The sequence below is a fragment of the Bos taurus genome, chromosome 20, assembly GCF_002263795.3.
Source record: "Bos taurus isolate L1 Dominette 01449 registration number 42190680 breed Hereford chromosome 20, ARS-UCD2.0, whole genome shotgun sequence".
NCBI lineage: Eukaryota > Metazoa > Chordata > Mammalia > Artiodactyla > Bovidae > Bos > Bos taurus.
In genome coordinates, this window is record NC_037347.1 from 37,917,349 (window position 1) to 37,932,430 (window position 15,082).

Below are 15,082 nucleotides of genomic sequence, written 5' to 3' on the forward strand. Positions count from 1 at the left end.
CAGCCTTTGTTTTAAAGTCTATTTTATCTGATATGAGTATTGCTACTCCTGCTTTCTTTTGGTCTCTATTTGCATGGAAAATCTTTTTCCAGCCCTTCACTTTCAGTCTGTATGTGTCCCCTGTTTTGAAGTGGGTCTCTTGTAGACAACATATGTAGTCTCCTGGCAATCTTGATTCCAGCCTGTGCTTCTTCCAGCCCAGCATTTCTCATGATGTACTCTGCATATAAGTTAAATAAGCAGGGTGACAATATACAGCCTTGACGTACTCCTTTTCCTATTTGGAACCTGTCTGTTGTTCCATGTCCAGTTCTAACTGTTGCTTCTTGACCTGCATACAGGTTTCTCAAGAGGTAGGTCAGGTGGTCTGGTATTCCCATCTCTTTCAGAATTTTCCACAGTTTATTGTGATCCACACAGTCAAAAGCTTTGGTATAGTAAATTGCCAAGGTCCAGCCCCGGCTGATCCAGGGTATTCGAAGGGGAGACAGCGTCAGCAACTTATTTAAATATTCATCAAAGATATAAAGAGTAATAGAATGAGGATAGCTCAGTAGGAAAATTCAGTGGAGAAAAGAGGCTGAGTAGCTTGGTTTACGCTGAAAATCAATATAACCTGTGACACCAGGTTAGCTCTGACCACGGAGGCCGCAGGCGCCCTCTCAAATAGCGGAAGCTGCCCCACCTTAGACACCTTCTCGAGTGGGTCTTAGAAGCCCAGGCAAATAAATGGTCACAGAGGACCTCCGCGCTCCAGATGGAAACTTCAGCCGGAATGTAAAAAGAAAGAATGACATGGGGAGACCAAGCTTTGGTGAGCAAGGCCCATAGCTTTATTTTCAACCCGGGCTTTTATACTCTAAGTTACACATAGAGGATAATAGGGCATGTGAAATTGTGCAAAGTCATCAGTCTTTGATCCTTATCAAAAACCAGGGTTTCTTTCCTGCAAATTTATCATATACAAATGGTTTAGGTGATTTACATCATCTTCTGGCCAGAAGGCCTATTAACATTTTATGACTCTTGACAAAGGTTTGTCAACCGTAAGACTTATTTTCTCTAAGAGTAATTATTTTAAGGTTTGGTGCCATCCTCCAGAGGTGTTAGATAAAGTTGCATTCCTATAGGGCAGAGGTGCAGTGGGTTTACAACAAAGGAAAGAATTTATTACCTTAAGGGTCTAAAGTTGCTAACACCAAGGCCACTACTTATTTTTTCTACATACCAACTATATTAATTAATACACATTCAAGGATACAATACAGGGGATGTGGAAACTTGGCAGCAAGCACTGGCTCATCAATGAAATCTTTTACTAGTTTTATTCTGACAGTTTCTAACTCTCTGAGAGGCTCTAAGCTATTTGAATATCTTAAGCTTCCCGTGCCTCTCGAGGCTGGAAGACTGTAAACAATCATATGCATAGCTGTAGGAGTCTGGGTAAACTTGTCAGGCGAGTTAGAGAGCTATCTGAGGGGTTTAGATTTAAACACTCCTAATGCTCAGGAACTTTATTAATTGGAGCTGTAAGTCAACTCTTTGTCAGAGAGAGAGAGAGAGATAGTGGTGGGGGACTGCCCCCAGTAAAGTCAGAGGTGAGAGCACAAAGCAATAAAGTAGGGAGACTCTGGTTTTTTGGGGGTAAATGCTCGAGAATATCCAGGGGGACTCCTGAGGCTCAATCCCGCCTTTGTGTATGCCGAGCCTCCTTCCTCATGACCTTTGCCATGAGTGGAGTGCCTGTCGCTGGCTCCCAGTAGTCAATAAAGCAGAAGTAGATGTTTTTCTGGAACTCTTGCTTTTTCGATGATCCAGTGGATGTTGGCAATTTGATCTCTGGTTCCTCTGCCTTTTCTAAAACCAGCTTGAACAGCTGGAAGTTCACGGTTCATGTATTGCTGAAGCCTGGCTTGAGGAATTTTGAGCATTACTTTATTAGAATGTGAGATGAGTGCAGTTTAAATGTATTCAAATAATGAAAAAAATCTTATATATTTACCCATGTAATTAACATCTCCAGCGGTAATCATTCCTTTGTATAGAGCCATATTTCCAATATAATTAATATAATTTTCCAAATAGTTCCAATTTTAACCATTATTTTTCTAATAGTTAAAGTATGCTGATAATTAGTTCTTTTCAGGTTTTTGTGTTTAAAATATTACTTATTCTGCCTTTAGTTTGAACAATATTTTTGCCTGTAGTAGAATTTTAGGTTGAAAGTGTTTTTTTTTTTAGTATTTTAAAGACATTGCTTCATTGTCTAATTAGTTGTATTGTTTCCAATGTTGAATCTTCTATTATTCTTTCTTTTGTTTTTCTGCATTCTGCATATATCATGTGATGTATACCTGTGTTTGCTGACTGCTAAAAAAAAATGTTCCCTTTACCATTGGTTTTGACTATGATGTGCCTTGGTGTAGTTTCATTTTTCTTGTGCTTGAATTTGTGGGTTTATAATTTTCATCAAACTTGGAAAAGTTGTGGTTATTATTTTTTCAAATATTTTTTCCTGCCTTCATCTCTCACACCTCTTGCTAGCTCAAATTATTAATACACATATATTAGTTCACTTGAAGTTAGCCCAACAGCTCACAGATAATCTGTTCATTTATTTTTAAATCTCTTTTTTTCTTTACATTTTCAATAATATCTGTTAGTCTACTTGAAAATTCACTAATTTTTTTACCTCCAGTATTCAATCTTATGCTAATTACACCCAGTATATTTTTTTTGTTTTAGGCATTTTATTTCTACTTGGGTATATTTTTATATGTGTCATAAAAGTCTCAGTTTAACTTTTTGAACATATGGAATATAGTTTTAATCACTATTTTGATATTTGTCATTGTTGTTTAGTCACTAAGTCGTAACCCCATGGGCTGTAGCCCACCATGTTTCTCTGTCCATGGGATTTTCTGGTAAGAATACTGGAGTGGGTTGCCATTTCCTCCTCTGGGGATCTTCCCAACCCAGGGATCAAACTCGAATCTCCTGCATTGGCAAGCAGATTCTTTTCCAGTGAGCCACCAGGGAAGCCCATTTTGATATTCTTGTCTGCTAATCCTAACATCTACCTAATTCTGCATTTATTTTGATTGATTGATTATTTCTTGATCCCTAGTAATTATTTGTACGCCTGATAATTTTTTATCAGGTGCCAGTCATTGTCAATTTCACCTGTTGCATGTTTTACAATGCTTATATAAATGTTCCTGCGCCTTGTTCTGGGATACAGTTATGTTATGTGGAAAGAGTTTTGTTTTTTCAGATCTTGCTCTACGATTTATTAGGTGGGATCAGAACAGTCCTCTGTATAGAGCTACTGATACTTATTTCCCACTACCAGGATAGCACCCTTTTGAGTACTTCACGCACTGTGCTGTGAATCAGGAGGTTTTCCAGTGTGATTTCCGACTATAAGAATGATTATGACCCTGTATGAGTGCCAGGCACTCTTCCTATACCCATTCCAGGCGATTATGTCCCTGGTCGAAGGTAGTTTCCTCACAGGCATATGCGTCAGCGCTCAGCTGAAGAGTCAAGGGAAACGCTTCAGATTTTCAGATATCTTTGTATAGCTCTTTCTTTCTCAGTGTTCTTTCCTATGAACTCTAGTCACCTTGTTCACCCCAGGCTTTCAACTCCATCTCAAGTCAGAGAAAAGTCCAGGCTCCACCTCGGTTTGCCCTTTTCTGCATTGACTGGAATCTCTCTTAAGATAGCAAACAAAGATAAATAGAGGGCTCACCTCATTTGTCTCCTATCTTTTAGGAATATATGATATCAAGTATCTTGAAAACTATTGTTTCATATAATATTTTCTTTATTTATTGACTGGACTTCCTTGTGGCTCAGCTGGTAAAGAATCCACCTGCAATGAGGGAGGCCTGGGTTCAATCCCTGGGTTGGGAAGATCCCGTGGAGAAGGGAAAGGCTACCCACTCCAGTATTCTGGCCTGGAGAATTCCACGGACTCTATGGTCCATGGGTTCGCAAAGAGACACGACTGAGTGACTTTCACTTTCACTTTATTTATTGATTGCTTAAGGTGGGAGAATAAATCTGGTCCTGTTATTCCATCTTGGTCAGAAGTATAATTTAGCTCCTAGAATATTTATTTAGAGAAATTTAATGGGTACTATTCACTATCAGGAAAGAAAGGAAAAAGAAAATCAGTTATTTAGTTTTAACCAAATGTTGTGGACAAAGGTTGTTGGGAGGTAGAAAAATTAGAAAAAAAAATAGTGTAGAGTTTTTTCATGAAGCTAAATTTGTTTAATTTAAATGGCAGTTCCTTATGCTAAGATGAATTACTTGCTAAGTATTACTTCCATTTGATTTTTTTTTTACCTTGTAAAATTAAAAATTGGTGACTTTTCCAAATAAAGTACAGGCCTATCAAATTCCATAGTCTAGAAAGGAGTGATAAATTTGGGGAGTAAGAACAGGTCAGCTTCAGGTAGCTGAGGAATAATTGCTTTCTGAACTGACAAATGGAAAAACAGTTCTTTGAAGGTTAAGATTATATCTTTATTCATAATTTTATTTCCAGTGTCTAGCATATAGTTGGTGCTCAATATATGCTTGTTGAATGAATGTATGAATGAACAAATGAATTTGGTGCCTAATCACATAATACCCAAGCACTGCTGGTCTGGCAGAGCCAGGAATTTTCCAGTTACAGCCCTCTTAATTGATTTGCTTCATTAAAATAGAAACAGGAAAACTAATTGGCTTTGACACAGGCTTATTTCCCAGGTCACTGCTGTGACTGTCAAACACTCCTCAGTAAACAAGCTGTTGTGCAAGGCACCTGAGGCAAAGGACCTAATCAGTTGGCAGGATTTTTCACCATGACAACACAGATAGGGAGAAAAGAAAGAGTGCAGCATTAGTTGGTGAACCTGACATGCTTTGAGGACAGATGTAAAACTGGCAAAGAGTGGACCAGGCAAACACCTGTCCTGTGAGTTATAACACTGGCCACTCATGATGAATAGAGTCACTTGAGTTGCTTTTACAACATACAAATACTAAGTCCTAAATTAAGATTCAATTAATCTGAGATGGAGTGAGTAAATTGGCATATTTTTGAAGTCTATAGGTAATTTTTGTGTACACCTAGGGTTACAAATTACTGTGACAAGCCAAGAAATTAATAATCTCCCATATTTCAATGTTTGCTGATCTCTACCATTTAAAAGTGTTCTAGTCTCCAGTAAGGTGCTACTAGTAAGAGGTACGCACTGTAAGAGTGAAAATCAGATGTTGGCAAATATGAAACTCTATTTTGTATTGGTGCCCCTTTTCCATTTACAAGCTCCCATTTCTGTCTTCCCTGGTGACCTAGATGGTAAAGAATCCACCTGCAATGCGAAAGACCTGGGTTTGACCCCTGGGTTGGGAAGATCCCCTGGAGAAGAGAATGGCTACCCACTTTGGTATTCTGGCCTGGAGAATTCCATGAACAGGGGAGCCTCGCAGGATATAGTCCATGGGGTCACAAAGAGTCGGACATGACTGAGTGACTTTCACAGGTTCACAGCAGATTTCTGTTCTACAGCAGGAAAATAAACTATAGCACAATCAGGTAAGTTCTACCTGATTTAGTATGAGCTGAGCTCAGTTGCTCAGTCATGTCCAACTCTTTGTGACTCTATAAACTGTAACCCATCAGGCTCCTATGTTCATGGGACTTTCAGGCAAGAATACTTGAGTGGGTTGCCATCTTCTTCTCTAAGGGATCTTCCTAAACCGGGATCAAACCCACATCTCTTGCATCTCCTGCATATCTGTATTATTTACAGATATATCTACTATTATTTCAATCACTATCCAGTTCAGAATTCTTTCTCCAAACTGCCTTCCCTCCCTATGCTTACTCAAATTCCAGAGAAGGTATCTCATGCTTGACTTTTGTGAAGGCTTTAGGAAGAAGTAAAGATCAGAATGAGTGAGCTAACTCACTCACTGCCCCCAGGTCAGTGGGCAGGAAACTGAATAGTTGGGCACAGTCACTGCTCTGCTGATTCTAGCTGCCACTGTCAGCACCCAGTCTGGTAGCAGTTATGTTGCTGTTGGTAGAGGAATCCTTGTATGCTCCCAGCAGTCCTGAGGTTCACTTCTGCTTCATCCCCAGAGAGGTGGTCTGCTATGACCTCTTGGTGGAATTTCTTCCCACCTATCTAACCTTTACTGGTTCCCAGGTGATTCAGCAGTAAAGAATCTTCCTCCAAATGCAGGAAATGTGGGTTCCATCCCTGGGTCAGGAAGATCCCCCTGGAGGAGGAAATAGCAACCCACTCCAGTATTCTTGCCTGATAAATTCCACGGACAGAGGAGGCTGGTGGGCTACACTCCACTGGGTTGCAAAGAGTCAGACATGACTTAGCCACAGAACATGCACACACCCAATCTTTACAAGTCCTGAGGCAAATGGAGGCCCACATACCTTAAGTCTATATATTTAAGAATTACAAATCAAGTTAACTAAGTGCTAAATGAAATAGATTCTATTGCCCCAAGCTGAAAATATACTTTGTAAGAACAAGTCAGAAAAATATATACAAAGCTTAGAGTTAGCAAACTATCAATTAAATTTAATTTGCATTATATGTGCCTAGGCATTCTTTCAATGGGCTGGCTATGTTTGGGTTTGCATAAAGTTAAATATGCTTATTTAACTTATATGCAGAGTACATCATGCAAAATGCCAGGCTTGATGAAGCACAAGCTGGAATCAAGATTTCTGGGAGAAATATCAATAACCTCAGATACACAGATGACATCACCCTTATGGCAGAAAGGGAAGAACTAAAGAGCCTCTTGAAAGTGAAAGAGGACAGTGAAAAATCTGGCTTAAAACTCAACATTCAGAAAACTAAGATCATGGCATCTGGTCCTATCACTTCATGGCAAATAGATGGGGAGACAATGGAAACAGTGACAGATTTTTTTTTGAGGGGGGTGCTCCAAAATCACTGCAGATGGTGACTGCAGCCATGAAATTAAAAGACGCTTGCTCTTTGGAAGAAAAGCTATGACAAACCTAGACAGCATATTAAAAAAGAGAGACATTACTTTGCCAACAAAGGCTCATCTAGTCAAGGCTATGGTTTTTTCAGTAGTCATGTATGGATGTGAGAGTTGGACTGTGAAGAAAGCTGAGCACTGAAGAATTGATGATTTTGTATTGTGATGCTGTAGAGGACTCTTGAGAGTCCCTTGGGCTGTAAGGAGATCTAGCCAGTCAATCCTAAAGGAAATCAATTCTGAACATTCATTGGAAGGACTGATGCTGAAGCTGAAACTCCGATACTTTGGCCACCTGATGTGAAAAACTCCTTGGAAAAGACCCTGATGCTGGGAATGATTGAAGGCAGGAGGAGAAGGCAATGACAGAGGATGAGATGGTTGGATGGCATCACTAACTCAATGGACGAGTTTGAGCAAGCTCCGGGAGTTGGTGATGGACAGGGAAGCCTGGCCTGCTGCAGTCCATGGGGTCACAAAGAGCTGGATATGACTGAGTGGCTGAACTGAACTGATGTTTGGGTGAGTGATCAATTAGAAATTGGTACATGTTTGTTCCCTAGAATCTAAATTTTTGGCCCTGATTTCAAGTAAAATCACTAATTATGTTGATACAATCAAAATTTTCACACATAACTTGTATTCTTATGTCTGTAATGATCAAATCAATTGAAAGTATAATTATATTTAAACATAAAATTTGGATTAATTTTAAGAAAATTTCAAGTAGATGTTAGCAAATAAAACTATTTTTTTTCCAATTTTATCTATTTAAAAAAAAATTGGCAGCACAGCACAGTGTGTGGGTTCCTTGACCAGGATCAAACCTGTGCTTCCCGCAGTGGAAGCGTGCAGTCTTAACCACTGGACCACTAGAGAAATCCGTATTTTTTGCTAATTTTAAAATAAGCAAGATTTCTTTTTAAATTTTAAAATTATTTATTAAAAGGCAAACTACAAAGTATAATGTATCAATTCAATTTTTCACCCAATTTTAAGTCAAAATGATTTCACTAAAGATGAAAATTAAAAATTTTTAAACATTTAAATTAAATCTTATGAAATACTTTTAAAAAGCCAAACTATTTGTAATTCTGGAATTTAATGCCCATGAAATTGCCAGTATAAAGGGAAGGAATCATGTTTCATGCACATTACAACTAGGCCTGCATTTGTACACGTTTAACGATTACATGAACAATAAGGCAATTGTTTCTTGTGTGCGATAAGTTGCTTCAGTTGTGTCCGACTCTTTGCGATCCTGTGTCCTGTAGCCCACCACATTCCTCTGTCCATGGGATTCTCCAGGCAACAATACTGGAGCGAGTTACCCTCCTCCAGGGGAATCTTCCCAACCCAGGGATAGAACTCAGGTCTCTTATGTCTCCTGTATTGACAGGTGGGTTCTTCACCGCTAGCACCATTTGGAAAGCCCTAATTGTTTTTCACTTATCAGATTAATCATCGACAATAGGGGGCAAATTCACCAGCACCTCTGGAAGTACAAACTGAAACAGAAAGAGGAAGAGGAAAATGTACAGTCAGCCCTGTGAGGGAACGAATATCTCATCATAAAGGAATCTTCTGCATTCACACTATTTGAGAGAAAGGTTTATAATATAATTAATTTGTCTTTTTTCTCCCTGAAGCATTTTCACCGAATCCACTGCTAAAACCCTCCTCACACTCCCAGGCAGACACTGCAAAATTACAGCCCACAAACCTTCAGGGCTTTGGACACAACTGCCTTTTGTTCAGAATCTAAACCAGTGGAGAAGCTTTCCTTGCAGCCTAAACAGTGTCAGTCAGAGCAAAAGTGTTTAGGGTTGTAGGTTGGTCTGTGCCAGCTCTGATCTCAGATCCCTGGTGGCAGCATCACCATGTGTTTCTTGGCAAATGTATTTGTTGGCGATATGCAGAGCCCCCTCAGGCATGGGGTCCAGGACACGGACCTCTCTTGTCAGAGACAAAGTAAGGCTTTCTACTTGAAAGTAGAAAATGTTAGTCACTCAGTCGTGTTCAACTCCTGGTGACTCCATGGACTGTATTCTGCCAGGCTCCTCTGTCCATGGAATTCTCCAGGCAAAAATACTGGAGTGGATTACCATTCCCTTCTCCAGGGGATCTTCCCCATCCAGGGATAGAACCTGGGTCTCCTGCATTGTAGGCGGATTCTTTACTGTCTGAGCCCCTGGGGAGGCCCTTGGCTGCATGTGTATCTGGGAATGGGGTATAGCTTAGCAAGCTGACGTATGCTTCTAATCATCTTATGTGATTGCTGGGGCCCTGGGAAGCTTACACTTACCGTTACAACCACCTTGGTTCTGTGGGAAAACTGGGAGGTGATTTATAGCCTCTCCTGACTTGTTCCGCCCCTTGCTGATGCCCTCGCCCTCTGTCCATCTGATGTCTTCTGCCTGTGCCTTGGCAGCCCTAGACATGCCAGCGGGTTCTGCCATTCACCCAGTCCCTACATTCAGGTGTCCCGCTGAATTTCACAGGATCTTCTTTGCAGATCCTCTTTATCAGAAATCATGGCAAGTGATCTCCTTTCTGAAGAGAAAGTATGAAAAGAATAAGTGTTCCCAACTCTAAGACTCCAAGGTTTCTTCAAGAAGTCACCCCGGCCTTTCCCTCCAGTGGCTCCACAGATCATCCTCTAGGTCAGGGTTCCCAATCCCTGGGCTGTGGATTAGTCTGCAGCCTGTTAGGAACCCGGCGGCACAGGAGGAAGAGGTGAGTGCTGGGAGAGTTGGGAGAATGTAGCTTCATCTGCCACTCCCCATCGATCGCATTACTGCCTGAACGATACCCTCCACCCACTCCCACTTCCCCCCCATCCCCATCCACGGAAAAATTGTCTTCTACAAAACTGGTGCCAAAAGGGGTGGGGACCACTGTTCTAGGTGGAGTAGGATATCTAATTGACTTCTGATACTCCCTCCTGCTGCTGCTGCTGCTAAGTCGGTTCAGACGTGTCCGACTCTGTGCGATCCCAGAGACGGCAGCCCACCAGGCTCCCCCATCCCTGGGATTCTCCAGGCAAGAACTCTGGGGTGAGTTGCCATTTCCGTCTCCAGTGCATGAAAGTGAAAAGTGAAAGTTGCTCAGTTGTGTCTAACTCCTAGCGACTCCATGGACTGTAGCCCACCAGGCTCCTCCGTCCATGGGGTTTTCCAGGCAAGAGTACTGAAGTGGGGTGCCATTGCCTTCTCTGATACTCCCTGCCCCCAGCCAATGTTTTTGTCTCATCCGTGATTGGTCCTTATTCAGTCTATCTATACATCTGTATTTATGTCTGTTCTCTGACCCAGGGAGAGTTTTGTTGTAGCAAAGGGAAAAAAGTAAGACTGATGTCTTATTTTGTGAATTGACCTCTCAACCTATCATCACAATTAACAGATTATCAACTTCTCCACTACCTCTCTTTGGTGGTAATAAGAGGGGAGGTAAAAATGGATAGTTTTAGCTCCCCAAAATAACTTTGAAAAGTCAATCCAACTGGTTGACTGCTCTGAGTCAATCACGGCCTCTGATGTTATAAAACCCACCCTTCCATAAAATTCCTGGAAGGATACTTTTAAACATGATACTTTATTTCTATTTGTTTAAGTGAAAGGATTCCTTAACACTCCCTAGGAAAATCTGTTCTCTACGTTGCAATCTTGCTGCTAGCAGGAATCTTCCCTGTATTTACCACAAATGAAGACATTCAGAAACCAAAAGGACTGGAAGAGAAACCCTAATAACAAAGCATGTATCATTTAAATACAAATTCTGTTCTGAAAAATCAGAAGTTGAGAATCTTTGCTTTTCCCAAGCATCTATTCGGTAGGATTGAAGACAAAAATAGCTGAATATAATTTTTTATCCCTGTGGCATTATGTTAATGCTCACTTTTGAAACACAAGGTTGAGAAATTATACTTTTCATCTGCTTCAATATCTGTGGGGACACCAGGATTGTAGAAATTTCTGCCTGTCAAACCCCTCTCTCCTGATTAGAAGCTCCTGGAGGTATCTGGTTGAGCACACAGGCAAAATAGAGAGTGCAGAAACCAAGGTTTGGCTCTGGGCACAGGGCACCATGCCAAGAGGGCACTGCCATTCCTGGTTGATAACAGGCACTGGAAGAGACTTAGAAATTTTGAGGAAGTCCCTCCAAAGTATGGGCCCCACATTGCCAGATCTAGGTAAGGTACTGTACTAATGACTGCTATGGGATCCACAGGTTTGCATCAGGTGTAGACATAAACATAAAGGAGAGCTGGCAGCAACACTACTGATCTTGGGTTAGAAGGGAGTCCTTTGTTTTTATTCTGTTTCACTTTTCCCAACAATATTTATCATGTGCTGTGGACCAGGCATTACTGTAGATGATGAGTGTTGGTAGTAAACATGCCCTCAAGAAGTTTACCATCTGGCACCATGTTTTAAAATCCTAGCTATTAATTAGAATTATTTTGGAGAGCTCTTGAAAAATATTTGCTCTCAAGTTCCACCCCAAACCAATCTATTCACATATTCAGGGGGCAGGGCCCAAGCACCAGAATGCTTTATAATTCCCCAGGGGATTCTAAGGTGCAGTCAGAATTGAGAACTACTGACATAGGAGGTTGGTGATGGACAGGGAGGCCTGGCGTGCTGCAGTTCATGGGGTCGCAAAGAGTCAGACACGACTGAGCAACTGAACTGAACTGAACTGAACATAGGAGATAAAAAATGATTCTGAATGAATGCATATCTCCTGCTACTGTTCTCCATGGCCTGTGCTCTAGCCCAGCAGACTGAATTCCTTTAAAAATGTGGACAGGCTCTGTTACAGGGCTGTTTGCTTGGTGAGTTCTTTCAGCCACTGGAGGTCTGTGAGGGCCCTCCTATGCTATCATGAATCCACCCAAGGCTTGTTCACCAGCTGACTGTGGTGGACCAGGCTTTGTATCACACTGGGTGGTGGGGAAGATCACTTCTTTCATGGCTTCCATGCTTTGTGTTGGCCTAGAATATAACACCAGGTGGACTCCAAAGCCTATAAAGCAGCTTCTCAAACCACACACAAACTTTTCCAAAATGTAATATTTCATTTGAATCAATTATGAAACCAAATCTCTGCCATGTTCTGCTAGACAATTCATATATTTTAATTATCTGTCAGCTTTTTGGAATTTAAGGCCTACTCAGGCCTTTTTAAACTACTAAATGCTTGCCTACTTAGAAACTCAAAGGTTTATAGTTTGTTTCAAAGGAATTTTAGAAAGGGTGTGCTTGTTCTCAGTCCTGTCTGCCTCTTTGCATCTCCATGGACTGTAGCCCACCAGGTTCCTCTGTCCATGGAATTTTTCAGGCAAGAATACTGGAGTGGGTTGCCATGCCCTTCTCCAGGGGATCTTCCTGACAGGGAGATCAAACCCATGTCTCCTGCATCTCCTGCACTGCAGGCAGATTCTTTACCACTGAGTTATTGGGGAAATAACTTCCCCCTTAGAAGTTATAAATTCCCCTTAGAAGGGGAAGCCATATATATTTACTTAATTGCTTTTAGACAGTTCTTACATATACATACTTCACTTTATTTCATAATTCTATTGATAATTCCCTCAAATAAAGTTGTCTGTCATAGGCAGCCTGGCTGACTCTCTGACATGTAGTACAGATATTTCCTCTTGGTATCTGCTATGTTTGTCCTTCACTGGGCTGCCAAATGCTGACTAAAATCATTAGTCAGCTCCCAGCAGGGTTTCTCCTCTTGCATTCAGACTGGCCAGCTATCTCCATCTTTCCATCATATTTAGTTAGCATCTTTTGTGCTTTGTGTAACTGTAAACAGTATTTTTAATAAATCATAAAAAGTGACATAATTTTAAACATACAATTTAATAACCCATGAAAATAGAGTCAGGAAAATAAAAAGAAAAAAATGTCTGTTGTTTGGAGTCATCATTTCTTTTTATTTTCCTCTGGAGGGTGAGAGCGGAGATGATTTCTAATGAAGCTCTCTCATGCAATTGGAAAATTCCCACAGCTGCAAAGCTGGCTGTCTCAGCCACCGAGCTGACAAAGATTTCCTTGCACGAAGGAAAGTCAAGAAGAACGAAGCCCTACTTCTTTCCAAAGTGATATTATGCAGGTTTTAAAAATATGTCATCAGAGAAAAACTTGGCAAGGACTTCTGGGTTCTGCTGTTGATGTCAGTCTCAGCAGTTAGGCTCAGATGGGACCCTAGTGTGATTTCATGAATTCATTATCCTTCTGATGAAATTCACGGCCGTCTCTGGCGTGTCAGTCTCTGTGCTCCACACTCATGGTTCTCTCTGGTGGGAGGCAAGAAGTGGTTGGGATTCTACAGTAAGAAGTTAGTTGATATCCACTGAATACTGTGGCCAGGCCTCTGAAGTCATGCATGTAGGAATACAAAGAGTTCATAGACATTTTTCCTCAGTGCCTCACTGAGGAGCTGAATTTGGATGAAAACTCTCTCCCATCGTTGCAAATACAAGCTGTGATGGAGGGAATATTTGTCTTTTCCCAAGTTCATATGCTGTAATCCCCTCAGTATGACGGTGATAGAAGTAGGACCAGTGGGGAGCAATTAGGTCATGAGAAAGGAGCCCTTATAAATGGGATTTTGTGTGTGCTCAGTCGCTAAGTTGTGTCCAACTCTTTTGGACTCTTTTGGGAGTCCATGTGGCTCCCATGGACTGTAGCCCAAGAGGATCCTCTATCTATGAGATTTTCCAGGCAAGAATTCTGGAGTGGGCTGCCTCCTCCAGGATGAATGGGACTAGTGACCTCATAAACGAGACCCCTGAGGGCCCTCTTCCCCTCTTCCCACCACATGAGGACACAGTGGGAAGTCAGTTGTCTGCAACCTGGAAGAGGACACTCACTGGACCCTAAACATCCTAGCACCATGATCTTGGAAGTCTAGCTCCCAGAATTGTGACAAGAGATTTCTGTTGTGTTTAAGCCACTGGTCTATGATGCTTTATTTTAGCAGCCAAAGCTAAGACACAACCTACCTGAATTTTTAGAAATAGAAATAAAAAACTGGTATAGAAGGGAAGTATACAGTTGAGAAGTCATGAGTAAAATGACTCTTTGGTTCTCTTTAAATGAGAGTGTCATTTTTACATAAATCTAGCCTTCTTTCAGGAGAAGGCAATGGCAACCCGCTCCAATAGTCTTGCCTGGAAAATCCCATGGATGGAGGAGCCTGGTGGGCTGCAGTCCATGGGGTCGCTAAGAGTCAGACACGACTGAACGACTTCACTTTCACTTTTCACTTTCATGCATTGGAGAAGGAAATGGCAACCCACTCCAGTGTTCTTGCCTGGAGAATCCCAGGGATGGGAGCCTGGTGGGCTGCCATCTATGGGGTCCCACAAAGTAGGACACAACTGATGTGACTTAGCAGCAGCAGCAGCTGCCTTCTTTCTCTGCCATAAAGGTCTCTTGATGATCATGGCCCAGATACTTGAGACTGGACCCCAGTATGGTTACCATTGTTTATAAATTGTATTCATGTACTGCCATATAAATACATTATGAATATTAACATTTCCTATATTTGTGTATGTTTTATAAAATGTGGAGTAAAAGATTGAATGGGAAATTTGAAGAATTTCTTTCTACATCCTGATAAATTTAGCACATTGCCTATTTATTGTACCTTTTCAATTAGATTCATTCAGTAATTATACTTTAAAACTTTTTATAGTGGAAATGTAAAAAAAAAAAATAATAGGCATGAAAGTGCAATAAATCCCATGTACCCATCATTGAGTTTTAATGATTATCAATTTATGATCAATTTTATTTCATCTCTACCCCCATATCTCTCGTCTAAATTATTTTGAGACAAATCCCACATATAAAAATTTTTAATTAAATTATATTATACTCCACATAACATAAAAAAAATGTGAAAGGGAAATTGAGAAAGAAAAAGAGAAAATGAATGAAGAAAGAAAGGAGGAAGGGAGAGGATGAAAGCATAGTTTGTTTATTATTTTATTCTTGCAAATGTAAATTCAAACGAATAACAA